Source organism: Pristis pectinata, chromosome 12 (assembly GCF_009764475.1).
Source record: "Pristis pectinata isolate sPriPec2 chromosome 12, sPriPec2.1.pri, whole genome shotgun sequence".
NCBI classification, from domain to species: Eukaryota; Metazoa; Chordata; class Chondrichthyes; order Rhinopristiformes; family Pristidae; genus Pristis; species Pristis pectinata.
In genome coordinates, this window is record NC_067416.1 from 23,938,723 (window position 1) to 23,954,156 (window position 15,434).

Sequence of the window (15,434 nt, forward strand, 5' to 3'; positions counted from 1 at the left end):
ACAGACACAGTACTCAGTCTCTTGCTCCAAATAATATATATCAATAATTTAACTGTAGGGGGCATATAAAGAAGTTTGCAACAGCTGTGATTCCAGAAACAGGGCAAATGTTGGAAATGCTATTGTTGACTTCATTGCCCAAGTTCTGATAAAAGGTCCTAGACATGAACTACCACCTCTGTCCCTCTCTCTCCCACAGAGGTCGCTTGACTGCAGAATATTTCCAGCATTTTCTGTTGTTTGCTCAGAAGGGAACAATGAGCCACTTTACTCCTTGACTGTTATTGACTTTTGAGTGGGTGGCAGAACCTTGCGGTGATGACTGTCAGTCCACTAGCAAACAGTTGACAGAAATAGAGGGTGCTTGGAGTCATACAGCACAGAAACAGACCCTTCGGCCCAACTCATCCATGCTGACCAAAATGTCTAACTCATCTAGTCCCACTTGCCTGTGTTTGGCCAATATTTTTCTAAACCTTTTCTATCCATGTACCTATCCAAATGTCTTTTAACTTGGGTGAAGAATCAGTGGGGATGGAGGAAATTCAGTGTCCACATCAGAAGGAAACTCTGGACACTGATAAAATGCAAATGAAACTATTTCAAAATTGTTCATTTTATCAATGCCCCAAGATCCAACAGAGAATAGGGGGTGGAATGCTTATAGTCAGACAGCACGGAGCCAGGCTCTTCAACCCACTGAGTCTGCTTCTATCAAGTACACTTTTCTTTTAAAACACTAATCCTACCCTAACCCATTCTTCAACAACACCAAAACTGTTGGAGGAACTCAACAGGTTAGGCAGCATCTGTAGACGGAAATGGACAGGCCAGACGAAGGGTGTCCACCCAAAATATCAACTGTCATTTCCCTCTACAGAGAAGTAAAGAACTGCAGATGCTGAAATCCTGATGAAAAACACGATGATGCTGGAGGAACTCAGCAGGCCAGGCAGCATCTGTGGAGAAAAGCAGGTGGTCAATGTTTTGGGTCAGGACCCTTCTTCAGGACTGAAGATAGGAAAAGGGGAAGCCCAATATATAGGAGGGAAAAGCAGAGCAGTGACAGGTGGACAAAAGAGGGGAGGCGGGGTGGGCACAAGGTGGTGATGGGTAGATGCAGGTAAGAGATAGTGATAGGCAGGTGTGGGGGAGGAGGGGAGAGCAGATCCACTGGGGGATGGGTCAAAGGTAAGGAGAGAAAGGGGGGGAAAAAAAGGGGTGGGAAAAAAAGAGAGGTTGGGGAAGAAGAGAAGAAGCATTGGGGGGGTGGTTGTGGGGAAGGGGGGTGGGGATTACTTAAAGTGGGAGAATTCAATGTTCATGCCGTTAGGCTGCAAGGTTCCAAGATGGAAAATGAGGTGCTGTTCCTCCATTTTGCACTTGGCATTCTCCTGACAGTGGAGGAGGCCGAGGGCTGACAGATCAGTGATGGAGTGGGAGGGGGAGTTGAAGTGACTGGCAACGGGGAGATGCAGGTTGCAGTTACGGACAGAGCGCAGGTGTTCTGCGAAATGGTCACCTTGCCTGCGTTTGGTCTCACCAATGTAGAGGAGGCCACACTTGGAGCACCAGATGCAGTAGATGATATTAAGGGAGTGAATCTGTGTCACCTAGAAAGGACTGTTGGGCCTTCTATAGATGCTGCCTGACCCACCGAGTTCCTCCAGTAGTTTGCTTACTTTTGCTCCAGATTCCTGCACCTGCAGTCCCCTCTGTCCCCTGACACATTCTTTTGATTTTCCTCACATTCTCATCAACTATCCCCTGGATTCAACCTTTCAGTAGGGACAATTTACAGGGGTCAATTATCTCTCCAACCCGCAAGTTTTTTTTGGGGGGGGGGGATATGTGCGAGGGAACTGGAGCACCCGGAGAAAACCCATGTGGTTATAGGTCGAACGTGCAAACTCCGCACAGACAGCCGCGGAGGTGGGGAGTCGTGAGACAGCAGGCGCTTGGTCGGTGTGTATTCTCTGTTCCTCGCCGGCGCACGGAGAGGCTAGAAGCAGCTGCATTGTGGTGCGAGCGGTAATTCCTACTCTCCACAGCAGGCGGCTGTCTGAGCGCAAGGGTGAAGGTGAGAGGCGGCAATGCGAGCGGGCAGCTTGCCTGTTTATTAGCAGTTTGTTCAGGGAAGTGGATCTGCTGTGGAGCTCCGCTTGTCAACCGCGCCGGCGAAAAAGCACCCGCTTCCTATCGGTGAGTTCCCCGCCCCGATCCCGTGCAAACCTTTCTGAGGACAGATTAACCCTGATCTACCTGGCCCAGAGATAGCTCGTAGACTGGGGAGTGACCGGGGTCTGAACCGGCACCGCCGGTCTAACGTGAGTGGAATGGCAGGGTCTAACCCGGCGCACTGACAGAAGTATCGAGGTCTGATCCGGGTTAATGAAGGCAGTGATAGGGGTTTAATGATTATAGAGCACCGGGTCTAGCGCAGTTCAGATGCAGGAGTCCCGGTTCAGTAACCGCACTGAATCCGTGTACCGAGCTCTGGTGAAAGCCATGAACTCTAAACTGCAAGGTTGGAGACCAGGGGTGAAAGTATTTTAAATTTCTGTCCGATAGGGTCGTGTCAGTAATATTGTCGTTTTAACCAATTTGTACTGAATGGGTTGGTCAGCTTTCTTTCACCAGATGAAGGGTCTCGACCCAAAACGTCGACTGTCCATTCCCCTCCACAGATGCTGCCTGACCCGCTGAGTTCCTCCAGCAGTTTGTGGCTCCGGATTCCAGTACCTGCAGTCTCCCGTGTCTCCCGCTCGGGATGGTAATCCGGGATCCCTCGGCTCAATGACACTACGAAGCTGGTGTACCTGACTCCGTCCGTCTCTCTCCTGGCACGGCACTAAGTTTTAGCTGCTCATTTTAATTCTGTCACTGGGCTGATTGATCAGGGAGGTTACATTCCGACTTGGCACTTGCTCCGTGTATTAAACGGGACTGCACTGACCGAAAATGAAGAACAAACGCAAAAAAAAAACAAACCGCAGAGGCTGAAGATCTGAAATAAACTCAGAGAATGCTGGCAAAGCTCAGCCGGTCCGGCAGCATCTGTGGAGAGAAACAACGGAGTTAACGTTTCAAGGGAAAATTGTACCGACTGCAGGTTTGAGATGTTAGGGGAAATTGGCGGAGACAGCTGGGGATAACGGATGTAGTATGCTGCATACATATTTCAGGGATATCCACCTATATCATGGGGATCTTGAATAGATCGGTTTTAATCCTGCAGTGTAGTGAGTTACTTCGAGACGTCATGGATGCATGTTGACCCCCCCCCCCCCCCTTGCATTACAACGGAACGAGGAACGATAATCTTCGCATGTTAAAAATGCGAGCGTGTTGCCGCCGAGGAAGTTCCTTAGTTCTTGGGGGCTGTCCGTTCTGCATTGCTATACGGATAGAATTCGGTTTGGAATTTCTTTTGAAAACAAAGAATTTCCCCTTGGTGCAGTTTTCAACACTGGTTCCCATTATTAGTAAGTCCCATTACATGACGCTGTTGCAGGTGCATCACTCCAAGACATGTTAATATCCCGAATTTGTCGCGCTAATGAAGTTTTGACCTGTTTCATGACCTCGGTGGGTTGATGTGCTCGATGTTGCATGCTGATAGCTGATAAACAGGCCCATTTATTCAGCGCTAAATAAAGAAGCACATTGGACCATTTACAACAATGAATCAACGTTGTTGGCGCACATCTGACTTTCTGTCAGTTACACGTCTGCATTAGTACCGCTTCGGTTTCCTTTGATTCTTCTGCAATTAAGCTGGTTACATCGGCATTCAACGTTGTTTTCAGCAGGAGGAACATTAGTTAAGGGGCCAGAGGACAAGCCCCCATAGTAAATATTAACAGGATATAAAAGCTGCAGAGAAACCCAAGCAGCTTCAACGGTTCACAGTTAACGTTTCAGGTCGTTGATCTACCCTCAGACCTGGAAAGAGTAGGAAATGTAATTGTTTCTGAGTATGAAGAAAGTGTTAGAAGGGTTGTGAGGGGGCCTTGGGTGGATGTGGGGACATCATGGAGATGGTTGGAGTACGTGGAGGAAAGAGCCTAAGGGTGGGTTTATACTGGGGTCAAAGCAACGGCCACTCAATGGAAAAGGGATTGATGGATCAAGGCAAATAAGTTAACCAAAGAAACAAAATAAATATGGAAAATTTACATGCAGATTCAACCCATTATGTCTGTGCCAATTGAAAAAGGGCAACCCAGACAAATTCCACTTCTAGGACATGATGAAAAACACGACGATGCTGGAGGAACTCAGCAGGCCAGGCAGCATCCGTGGAGAAAAGAAGGTGGTCAATGTTTCGGGTCAGGACCCTTCTTCAGGACTGAAGATAGGAAAAGGGGAACCAAATATATAGGAGGGAAAAGCAGAGCAATGATAGGTGGACAAAGGAGGGGAGGCAGGGTGGGCACAGGGTGGTGATAGGTAGATGCAGGTAAGAGATAGTGATAGTCAGGTGCGGGAGAGGAGAGCAGATCCACTGGGGGATGGGTCAAAGGTAAGTCAAGAGAAAAAAGGAGGCTAGGAAAGGGAAGAAGAGAAGAAGCATGGTGGGGGGGAGGGGTGGTTGTGAGGGAGGTGGGGGGGGGGGGACGTGGGGATTACCTAAAGTGGGAGAATTCAATGTTCATGCTGTTAGGCTGCAAGGTTCCAAGATGGAAAATGAGGCGCTGTTCCTCCAGTTTCCACTTTTAGACTTGGCAATCAAGTACACATCCAAGTACTTTATCAATGTAAATTCTGCCTCTACCATCCTTTCAGGCAGAGAATTGCTTATTTATACTGTACTGTATAATATTTTTCTTTATCTCCTCTCTAATCTTCTACCAGTTATGTTAAATCTGTGCCCTTGGGTCTGACCCCTCCACTAAAGAAACAAATCGTTCCTATTTATTCTATCTAGGGCTCTCAGTACTCTATAATTAAGTCTCCCCTCAGTCGATAGAACAATACAGCACAATACAGGCCCTTCAGCCCACCATGTTGTGCTGCCCTTCAAGCCACACCTAAGACTATCTAACCCCTTCCTCCCACATATCCCTCTATCTTAAATTCCTCCATATGGTTAATAGATCCTTTCTGTTCCAAAGAAAATAAGCCTAGCTTATCCAATCTTTTCAAAAAGATACTTTTTTTTTTCATTCCTGGTCATATCCTTATAAAGCTCCACTGCACCTTGTCCAATGGCAATCACATCTCTGTACTCAGCACTCAAGATCATTCACAAGTTATTGAATGTCTAGATCTACAAATAGAAGTCAGCAGGCCAATGTTACAGTACAGCCTGAATTCTGAGACAAAGACAGATATGAAAGTTTTGGCTGGAGGCTCTTTCATTCCTGCTTTGAAGGAACTGAGATTGTCCATTTGAATTTTAGATAGTGCCATCACCTCCTATGGTTCCATGAGGAATTATAGATCATTTGTTCCTTGACAAGTGGCTATACTTCATGTAAAAGCATAAGTACTGCCAGCAGCCTAACTTACCATGAAAGCATCATAGATTTTGTTCATAGATGACACCTATGAAATGCTCATCCTGCTGCAGAGAGAGATTCTAGCTGAGGGTTTGTCCTCCCTGGCCTCATGTGCTGAACAGTGTTGTATTACTTCCATAGAATCATAGAACAATACAGCATAATAGAGGCCCTTCAGCCCACCATGTTGTGCCGACCTTCAAACCAAACCTAAGTCTATCTAACCCCTTCCTCCCACATATCCCTCTATTTTAAATTCCTCCATATGCTTATCTAACAATCTCTTGAACTTGACCAACGTATCAGCCTCCACCACCACCCCAGGCAGTGCATTCCATGCACCAACCACTCTCTGGGTGAAAAACCTCCCTCTGACATCTCCCTTGAACTTCCCACCCATTACCTTAAAGCCATGCCCTCTTGTCTTGAGCATTGGTGCCCTGGGAAAGAGGCGCTGGCTGTCCACTCTATCTATTTCCTCTTAATATTTTGTATACCTCTATCATGTCTCCCCTCATCCTCCTTCTCTCCAATGAGTAAAGCCCTAGTTCCTTTAGTCTCTCCTCATAATCCATACTCTCTAAACCAGGCAGCATCCTGGTAAATCTCCTTTGCACCCTTTCCAAAGCCTCCACATCCTTCCTATAATGAGGTGACCAGAACTGGACACAGTACTCACAGTGCTGTTGGTATTGCCTCTATCCATCTACTAAAAAGATCAATGATTGCAAGACAGTACTTGTCGCCATGCACACTAGGCAATTCTATAAAATCAATCTGTATGCATTCAAACAGGGCCATAGGCATTCTTGTCTTACCCGGAGGACACTTATCTGCTTTACCAGGATTACTTTTCTGGCAAATATTATATTCTTGTGCCTTTCTTTGTGCCTCCTTCCTCAGATTAGGGTGCCACCATGTTTGTAGTGCCACTCCCACCATTCCCTCCTTGCCCAGATGAGTCATTGCATGAATATAATTAAGTAACATACAGTGGCATGCAAAAGTTTGGGCACCCCTGGTCAAAACCTCCGCCACTGTGAACAGCCAAGCAAGCAGAAGACGAACACAACGCCAGAAGTCATAAAGTTAAAGATGAAACATTCCCTTCAACACTTTAAGCAAGATTAGTGTATTATTTTTGTTCTGTACATTTGTAGAGTGAAAAAAGGAAAGGAGCACCATGCAAAAGTTTGGGCACCCCAAGAGATTTGAGCTCTCAGATAACTTTTACCAAGGTCTCAGACCTTCATTAGCTTGTTAGGGCTATGGCTTGTTCACAGTCATTGTTAGGAAAGGCCAGGTGATGCAAATTTCAAAGCTTTATAAATACCCTGACTCCTCAAACCTTGTCCCAACAATCAGCAGCCGTGGGCTCCTCTAAGCAGCTGCCCAGCACTCTGAAAATTAAAATAAATGATGCCCACAAAGCAGGAGAAGGCTATAAGAAGATAGCAAAGTGTTTTCAGGTAGCTCTGTCCTCAGTTCGTAATGTAATTAAGAAATGGCAGTTGACAGGAACAGTGGAGGTCAAGTTCATTTGGTAAGATGGCACAGATAGAAGACTTAGCATGTAACCTTCAAATCTTTATGGCCTAATCCTACAATGTATTTTCCTGTTAATGCCTGAAGGAAGCTAGTTAAATTCCTTGCATTTTAAGGTTAGTTTCTTGGTATAAGATTAAGTGTAACTGCAATCCCAAGCAGCGTACAAATAATGAATAACCACAGAAAGTTAAAAATTAAATGTTAAGAGCATGTAATAGATGTGGGGTATTACCTTAAATTTATTCATGCTTTATTAATATGAAGGAAATATTTTAATTTTTACTGTATGATTTGTGTCCATCCTTCTGAAGATAAAATATTAAAATATGCACGACATCAGTGTTAAAATCTGTGAACAGCCGCAAAAAAATGATGCTTGCTATTCACTTTGTTGAAGTTATCTGCAGGTCTCTGCAGCCTTTTGAGCTCTTGCCCTAATCCTGCATCTAATCCAGTGTACCAGGGCATCTGTCAACCAAGCAAGAAATAGCAAGGCCTCTCAACCAACCTGTCTGAAGAATCCTCAGTCAGATACATTGAGTCAAAAGCAAAAATATAAATTAGATTCAAATCATGTAAAGAGATTGAAATAAAGATATAAGAGAGACCTATAGAAAATATGAAAGAGTTTTTAAAAAGTACATTAACCTTGGAAGAATCAGACCACACGTGTAAGACAACCAGAAAGATTGTTCATTTTTGTGCATAATTCTGACTTTTTTTTGGTATCTTTAGAGAGAAACTACTTTAAATTTATACCATTGCATTGATTTCAATGGGGAGACTGTCAGTGAGGGCAGCTGCAGTATATCCTGGAGTAAGATATTTCTGACAGCAGTTTCTGGATTTCTGAATTTAATTACGTATGAAGACGCCAGAAGTTGCTCTCAGTTTTACTCCATAATGATTACTAGCATCATTATTATTAACACAAAGTCTGGGCCAAAAATCTACAGGCACAGCAACATAGGAAGGTAGGAACAAGACTATATCATTTCACTTATTCTATCATTCATTGAAACTATGGCTGATCTTTTGACCTAACTTCAGATACTTGCCTTTACTCCATATGCATTAATGTCTTTGGTTAACCAGTATCTAACCATCTTAGATTTAAGATTTACTATTGATCAAGTATTAGTTGATGTTTGTGGAAGAAAGTTCTGAATTCTGCTCATCCTTTGCATAAAGAAATGTTTTTTTTTTCACACCACTGAAAGCTCTGGTTTTTCAGACCATGCTCCCTTGTCTTATAATCATTAATCAGCACAAATAATTCACTTCCAACTTCCCTATTTCTTCCCTTAATATTTTGAACACTTTCAACTTCTAAATTCCAGGGAAAACAACTCTGTCTTATATATAAAGCCCAGCATTCCCTTAATCTTTTTCATCATTTCTTGTACCTGTCCATGACAATAAAATGATCTTTGAGACTGAATTTTTCTCAAGGCACTTTGGATCTCTGATAAGTTTAGCTTTAAGTATTTAGTTCTGTTGTTTTTAGGTCCATAGTGGGTGAGCTCACATTTACTTATATGAAATCAATTTTTCAGTCTAGCTATTTGCTTAACCTATTATTATCTTCTTCTGTAATTTAATGCATCTATTTCCACAGCTTATAGTTGTGTTCACTTTATAGTAAGCATCTATGGTGAATAGCAATGGCCCTAACACTGAATCTTGTTGGATGCAGTTAGTAACATCCTGCCAGTTTTAATACCTGCCCATTGTCCCCACTGACTGAGTATTGCCTGCCAGCTATTTTTCTAATCAGTTCAATATTTGCCTTTAATTCCATGAACTTCAGCTTTAGCTTAACAGTCAAATGCCTTCTGAAAATCTTTGTAACTAACATCTTTGAAATGTTATCTGTTCAGAACAATCACTTGGATTACATATCTGAAACTGGTTCTCTCTGATCAGCTGAAAATATTTAAGCTATCTGGTCATTCTCTGCTTAATTTTAGATATTCGTAGTTCCTCAGCAGTGGACAATAGACAAATTGATCCACAATTCCTGGGTCTTATTCAATAGATGAATCATACACTTTCAGTGGCATATCACATGAATGATAATGGCATGACATATCTGAAAATACAAAAGCAAAAGTAAAATTTGTTGACTGGCTGGCTAATCTCTGGCTTTGCTCACAGGTATTCTGGAACATGGTTGTGATGCTAAGGATAGGCAATGCTTAACTGGTTTGTTCCCTTAAGAATGCTGCTCATGGTAGCACTTAAAAGGAAATAGAAATGTAGTTTGGAAGAAAGTTCTGCAGATTACTGGTTACATTTAAATCCCCAGCTCCTGTCTTTGAGGACAATAAAATAACAGGCCAATTTTTATCTTTTTGTATTATACTTTGGATGGTTTGAAATGTCATTGACTAATGTTGAACACCCAGCATTCCTCACAAGTGGGTCTTCAAAGCATTGCTCATAAGCCTATAGCTTGATTGTTATATGTTTGCCAATTAACCTTACACCTCACTCCCCAACCCTAAGTTTTAATGACTGTCTGGATTGCTTCACTCTGAAAATTTGAGAGAGCTCATCTTCTTGCAAGTCACCTTTGTGTCAGGACCACAAAGATGATGTCATTCGCTGTCATTCAGTACCTTTTCACCAGTTTACCATGGGTGCAGTTATCGGAAAAATAATAAATATAAATATTTGTTGCATCTTGGGATTCACAGGACATCCAATTTTCATTACAAGTTAAATATCATCTATACTGTTCAGTATGTTTCTTTGTATCTTATCAACTAATGCAAAAAAAAAGTTGTATTCATAAAAAGACCTCATATATCCATTCCACTCATTAAAACACAATTAATCAGTACTTTGAATATTTTGCTTCACCGTGAATTGTTCAACTTCCAGTAATCAATTTAATTTCCTTGTCATATTTTTTGACGTCAATTCATCGAGTCCGTGCCAGTTCTCAGAGCTATTCCATCAAAGCCATTTCCCCAATTATTTCCTTCTCTTACACATGTCCTTTAATATTCCACGATTCTCCCACTGGTCACTCACACAGAAGTGATATACAGAGGCCCGTTAACCTAAGAATCAGCATGCTTTGGTATGTGGGAGGAAACTGAAACACCCAGGGAAACCCAAGCGGTCTCAGCTAGAACAGATGAACTCCACACAGATAGCACTGAAGAGAGTGAAAGGACTGAGACCAAGATACTCTGTGAATTGTTTTGGATTGTTAGAAGACTAACTTGGCAGATTGGGATGACCAGTTCTAATTTATTATCCATGTAATCAATTGATGGGATATTTCTAGGTGTTAGTTTTGACATGGGGCTAGCCTTTAATTCAAGCTATGTACTGCTGGAAACTAACACAAGTTGTACTTCAGCAAAATTATTTGGTTAAGTACAATAGTTTTTCTGATCATTTCTTTGTGGGGGGTTTTGTTTTTTTTATATTAGTTATCACTGCTGTCAATTATACATGGTTGACCTTTAGTCTACTAATCCTACATTCCAGATGCTCTTTTGATATCGGTTTATTATTGTCACTTGTACCGAGGTACAGTGAAAAGCTTGTCTTACAAACCGATCGTACAGGTCAATTCATTACACAGTGCAGTTACATTCAGTTAGTACAGAGTGCATTGATGTAGTACAGGTAAAAACAATAAAAGTACAGAGTAAAGTGTCACAGCTACAGAGTAAAGTGTCACAGCTACAGAGAAAGTGCAGTGCAATAAGGTGCAAGGTCACAACAAGGTAGATCGTGAGGTCATAGTCCATCTCATTGTATAAGGGAACCGTTCAATAGTCTTATCACAGTGGGGTAGAAGCTGTCCTTAAGTCTTGTGGTACGTGCCTTCAGGCTCCTGTACCTTCTACCTGATGGAAGAGGAGAGAAGAGAGAATGTCCCGGGTGGGTGGGGTCTTTGATTATGCTGGCTGCTACACCAAGACAACGAGAGGTAAAGACAGAGTCCAAAGAGGGGAGGCTGGTGTCCGTGATGCACTGGGCTGTGTCCACAACTCTCTGCAGCTTCTTGCGGTCTTGGGCAAAGCAGTTGCCGTACCAAGCCGTGATACATCCAGATAGGATGCTTTCTATGGTGCATCGGTAAAAGTTGGTGAGAGTCAAATGGGACAAACCAAATTTCTTTAGCCTCCTGAGGAAGAAGAGGCGTTGGTGAGCTTTCTTGGCTGTGGCATCTACGTGATTTGACCAGGAAAGGCTGTTGGTGATGTTCACTCCCAGGAGCTTGAAGCTGTTAACCCTCTCAATCTCAGCACCATTGATGTAGACAGGTGCGTGTACACCGCCCCCTTTCCTGAAGTCAATGACTAGCTCTTTAGTTTTGTTGACATTGAGGGAAAGGTTGTTGTCATGACACCGTTCCACTAAGCTCCCTATCTCCTTCCTGTACTCCGACTCTTTGCTGTTTGAGATACAGCCTACAACGGTGGTATCATCTGCAAACTTGTAGACGGAGCTAGAGCAGAATCTGGCCACACAGTCATGAGTGTACAGGGAGTAGAGTAGAGGGCTGAGGACATCCTCATTCCATTTTTGATGCTGTTTTCGCATTTCCAAAAGGTTCTAGCTTTGAATTTTTGATAAGGTTCAGGTTGCTTAGTTGGACTTCTGAGATTCTCCATGTCTATTTTTAATGACCGTGCCAAGTACTAGTCTGGACTGTAAAACCATAGCTCATGAAAAGATTAAGGTTCAGTTCATCCAATTGCTATTCCTTTTGAGCCCATGAGCAATAGTGTGAGAAAGCAAATTCTTAAATAATAATATTGCAATATTATTTGTGTATATTTTTTTACAGGAGAATAATAACTGAACATTACGTTATGTGACAGGATTTACTGCCAACACACCAGAGGTAATTTATTGTAACCGATTAATCTAATAACTAGCATGTCTTTGAGATGTGGGAGGAAACCGGTAGCAATGCTACCTGGATCTATTGGTGTAAAGTTATAATGCTATAGTCCTAGTTTGTAGCTACTTTAATAAAGAATTCCCTGAAGAGACCTTCATAAACTTAGCTTACAGTTTTTCTTATCTTTCACCACTAGGAAAATCACACTTTAAATTTGATTTTATTCAATTTAAAACACCCAACCCCATTGCTTAACCTCTGGTTATATTTACTACTAGTGTTATTCTTCTAGGTGAACTGCAACAGTAACACAGGGAAAGCAATGCTTTTAAGAATTGAAATACATTTTGGATGGAAATTATCTGTTTCTGTCTTTAAATTGTTCTGTAGCTAGTGACCTAGAAAGATGTGTACATAGTAATACAGCATTGGTTATACATCTACATTGCCATCTTTAAATCTTTGTTCTGTGACACAAGAGTTTGAAATCTAGAGTCCAGCAAACTTAAATACTGACAGTTAAAAATAGTCCTGCTATTCGAAGAAGAGCTGAATGGTTTTGAACTCAAATTATTGACTGATCGATTCACTTTTTTTGTTCAAAAGGAGTGTTAAATGAAGTTAAATTTTACTTCCTTTCAAGTGCACTGGCTGCTAACCACCACTTTCTTCTGTGCACTTTCTGTGAGGTTGGATACATTACACCTAACACACAATTGAGCAAGCGACATGAATGAATCTGTAAGATGACTATTGCAGGGACAGACATTGACCTTCTGGCAATGCATTTAATGAACTAAACCCTGCAAAAATAACCAGTTCTCCTGGTTAGTAAACATAACAAGCAGTTTTATCTGTTCTGATTGGTTTAAGTGCATAAGAGGGTTTATAATGACCATTGTGGTTCACCTAGCCCAAGCTGTGGTTTCAAAAATATCTTACACTTGCCCTTATAATTCTCAGTCATTTGTTCTGCATATTTTCTATCCAGTTCCTTCGCTTCAATAAGATCTCATCGTAGATTTGTGCAATGCAAATATTCCAGTTTCTATAGATTCTGCTTGTAAGCACAAGTGACTAAGTCAATGGACCAGGCTGCACTGACTGCTCTAGGCAGGTCCATCTGGAACCATTGGCTCATTGCTATGCATCAGCATATTCTTGAATTACACACATACACTTTGCAGTGCAGAAATTCAGTTCATGCTGGAGGTCAGTTGCAAGGACATCTGAACTTGCTTTTTGTTGGTTGACTCACCATTGTGTTCACGGGCATTCCTGACCAACCTAAATGATACAGTTTTTAATCTGGCTTCTCAACTTTACACCATCTACACTGGTCCATCTGGCATGACCTCAATCTTTTCACTGGGGTCAGTGTGATCTGGTCCGATATATCATTTTAGTGATTGTTGTGATTTCATCAGCAATAGGATGCATAAATCCAGAAGTGCACACAATTGTCCAGGCAAGTTCATTTCTAGGAGTTCTTTTCCTGTCCTTCTGCCCAGACAACCAAGGACCTGTTTGCTTTGTTCTTGGTTGGCCACATGAAGCTGATAATTTTGATGAAGTTTTCACCATTTGCTGGATCTTCCTCCTTGGGTTTTGTGTTTTAGACTAAAATATGTCAGTTTACAATGTTACTAATTGTCTCCCTTCTTCAGACCCTTTGCATTCATCCAGCATTTTGTGTATTCATATTGTTCATTCAGCCATTCAATTAATATTTAATCTAATTTTTTCAAGCTGTTTGCAGTCTCCTGGTTGTACACGGTTTCAATTTGATAAAGTAATGCAATTCCCTCTTATTATGTTCATATTTCCACGGTTATAACTTTAAACCAACTTGGGAGTGTTTCCTAATTAGTATAAATGCCTGGCTGACTGACCTGTCATTCCCAGAGTTACTGTCACATCCCTTGTTTATGAACAGGTGTTACACCTGCCCTGCTCCATTTTTTCTGGGCCTCTCTCCTGACTGGCTGTGGTAAAATGTGTGTGTTTACAGATTTTGTAGGCACCACATTTGCACGACAATTTAACCAGTTCAAAAAAAAACATGAGTTTAAGTAATTAATTGGAAGAGCACTACTTGCTGTTCTTCACCGGTAGGTTTTCATCAGCTAACATAAAGTCTGCAGCAATTCATGGGACAAGTTATAACAAGGGAGAAATCATACTAGCATACCTCAGTAAGAAGCATGTATTAGGCATTTAACATTTTGCACACTTGCATGCAGAGCATTCAATTTCATTTTAAAGAGGAAATAGAGGAGATGTTTGTGATCTAAAATAATAACTGGGAGTGTTGGACAAACACAACGGAGTTGTTAAAGTTTCAAAGATGCTTTCATGCCTCAGATCTGTTGAATAAACACTACTCAAAATGATAGGCTATGTTTTATCTCTTAAAATGCTGACAGGTCCACTGTGTTTTTACCAAATCTACTTTTATTTACTCCAAAGCTCTTATGTACCTCAAGATTACATTGAGATGGTCTGATCCTGATAGGTTTAAGATGCATCTTCAGAGGTTTTCATGAATTGGTCACTTCAGGATAGCCCTGACTTGATTACAATGACAGACTGTATGGGTATCTTCCTGGATTTTAATGTAGGTACATATAATCCAGTGCATATCTAAAATCTGGGGAAAATTTACACACTAGCTTTCTTTGAGCTTTTTTTATCCTTCAAATGATTGTTCAGTAGGACCGAGATCACAAGATCACAAGACAAGGGAACAGAAGTAGGCCATTCAGCCCATCGAGTCTGCTCCAAAGAAAAGGGAAAAAAGAAAAAGAAATGAGAACTTGTGGGGGGGGGGGGGGGGGGCGCGCAAAAAACCCCACACTATTCTAACCCAATTTCTGGCCTTATCCCCATATCCCTTGATACCCCGACTATTTAGATATCTATCTATCTCTTCCTTAAACGCCTCCAATGATCTGGCCTCCACTGCTGTACGTGGCAAGGAATTCCACAAATTCACCACCCTCTGGTTAAAGAAATTTCTCCTCATCTCTGTTTTAAACCTGTACCCTCTAATTCTAAAATTGTGCCCTCTGGTCCTGGACTCACCCACCAAGGGAAACAGCTTGACCACATATACTTTGTCCAGTCCTTTCAACATTTTAAATGTCTCTATGAGGTCCCCACTCATTCTTCTGTACTCCAGTGAGTACAGTCCAAGAGCCAACAAACGCTCATCCCACGTAAGCCCTTTCATTCCGGGAATCATCCTCGTAAATCTCCTCTGAACCCTTTCCAACATCAGCACATCTTTCCTAAGATATGGGGCCCAAAACTGTGCACAGTATTCCAAATGAGGCCTCACTAGTGCCCCGTAGAGCCTCATCAACACTTCCTTACTTTTATACACTATACCTCTCGAAATGAATGCCAACATAGCATTCGCTTTCTTTACCACAGATCCGACCTGGTGGTTAACCTTTAAGGTATCCTGCACGAGTACCCCCAAGTCCCTTTGTACTTTGAATTTCCTC

The 15,434-nt window shown here is 42.0% G+C and overlaps 1 protein-coding gene across 5 annotated transcripts in view; it reads left to right on the plus strand.

Moving 5' to 3' along the window:
* The first annotated feature begins 2,035 nt into the window (after nucleotides 1–2,035).
* ptprea (protein tyrosine phosphatase receptor type Ea) overlaps nucleotides 2,036–15,434 on the plus strand; it is a 230,455-nt gene continuing 217,056 nt past the window's right edge. For 3 of the 5 annotated variants that reach the window (XM_052027001.1, XM_052027005.1, XM_052027002.1), the window contains exons 1-2: nucleotides 2,089–2,202; nucleotides 11,869–11,925. The gene's annotated coding sequence lies outside the window, so the exon portion shown is untranslated. The other 2 variants (XM_052027004.1, XM_052027003.1) reach the window with 2 other exon arrangements.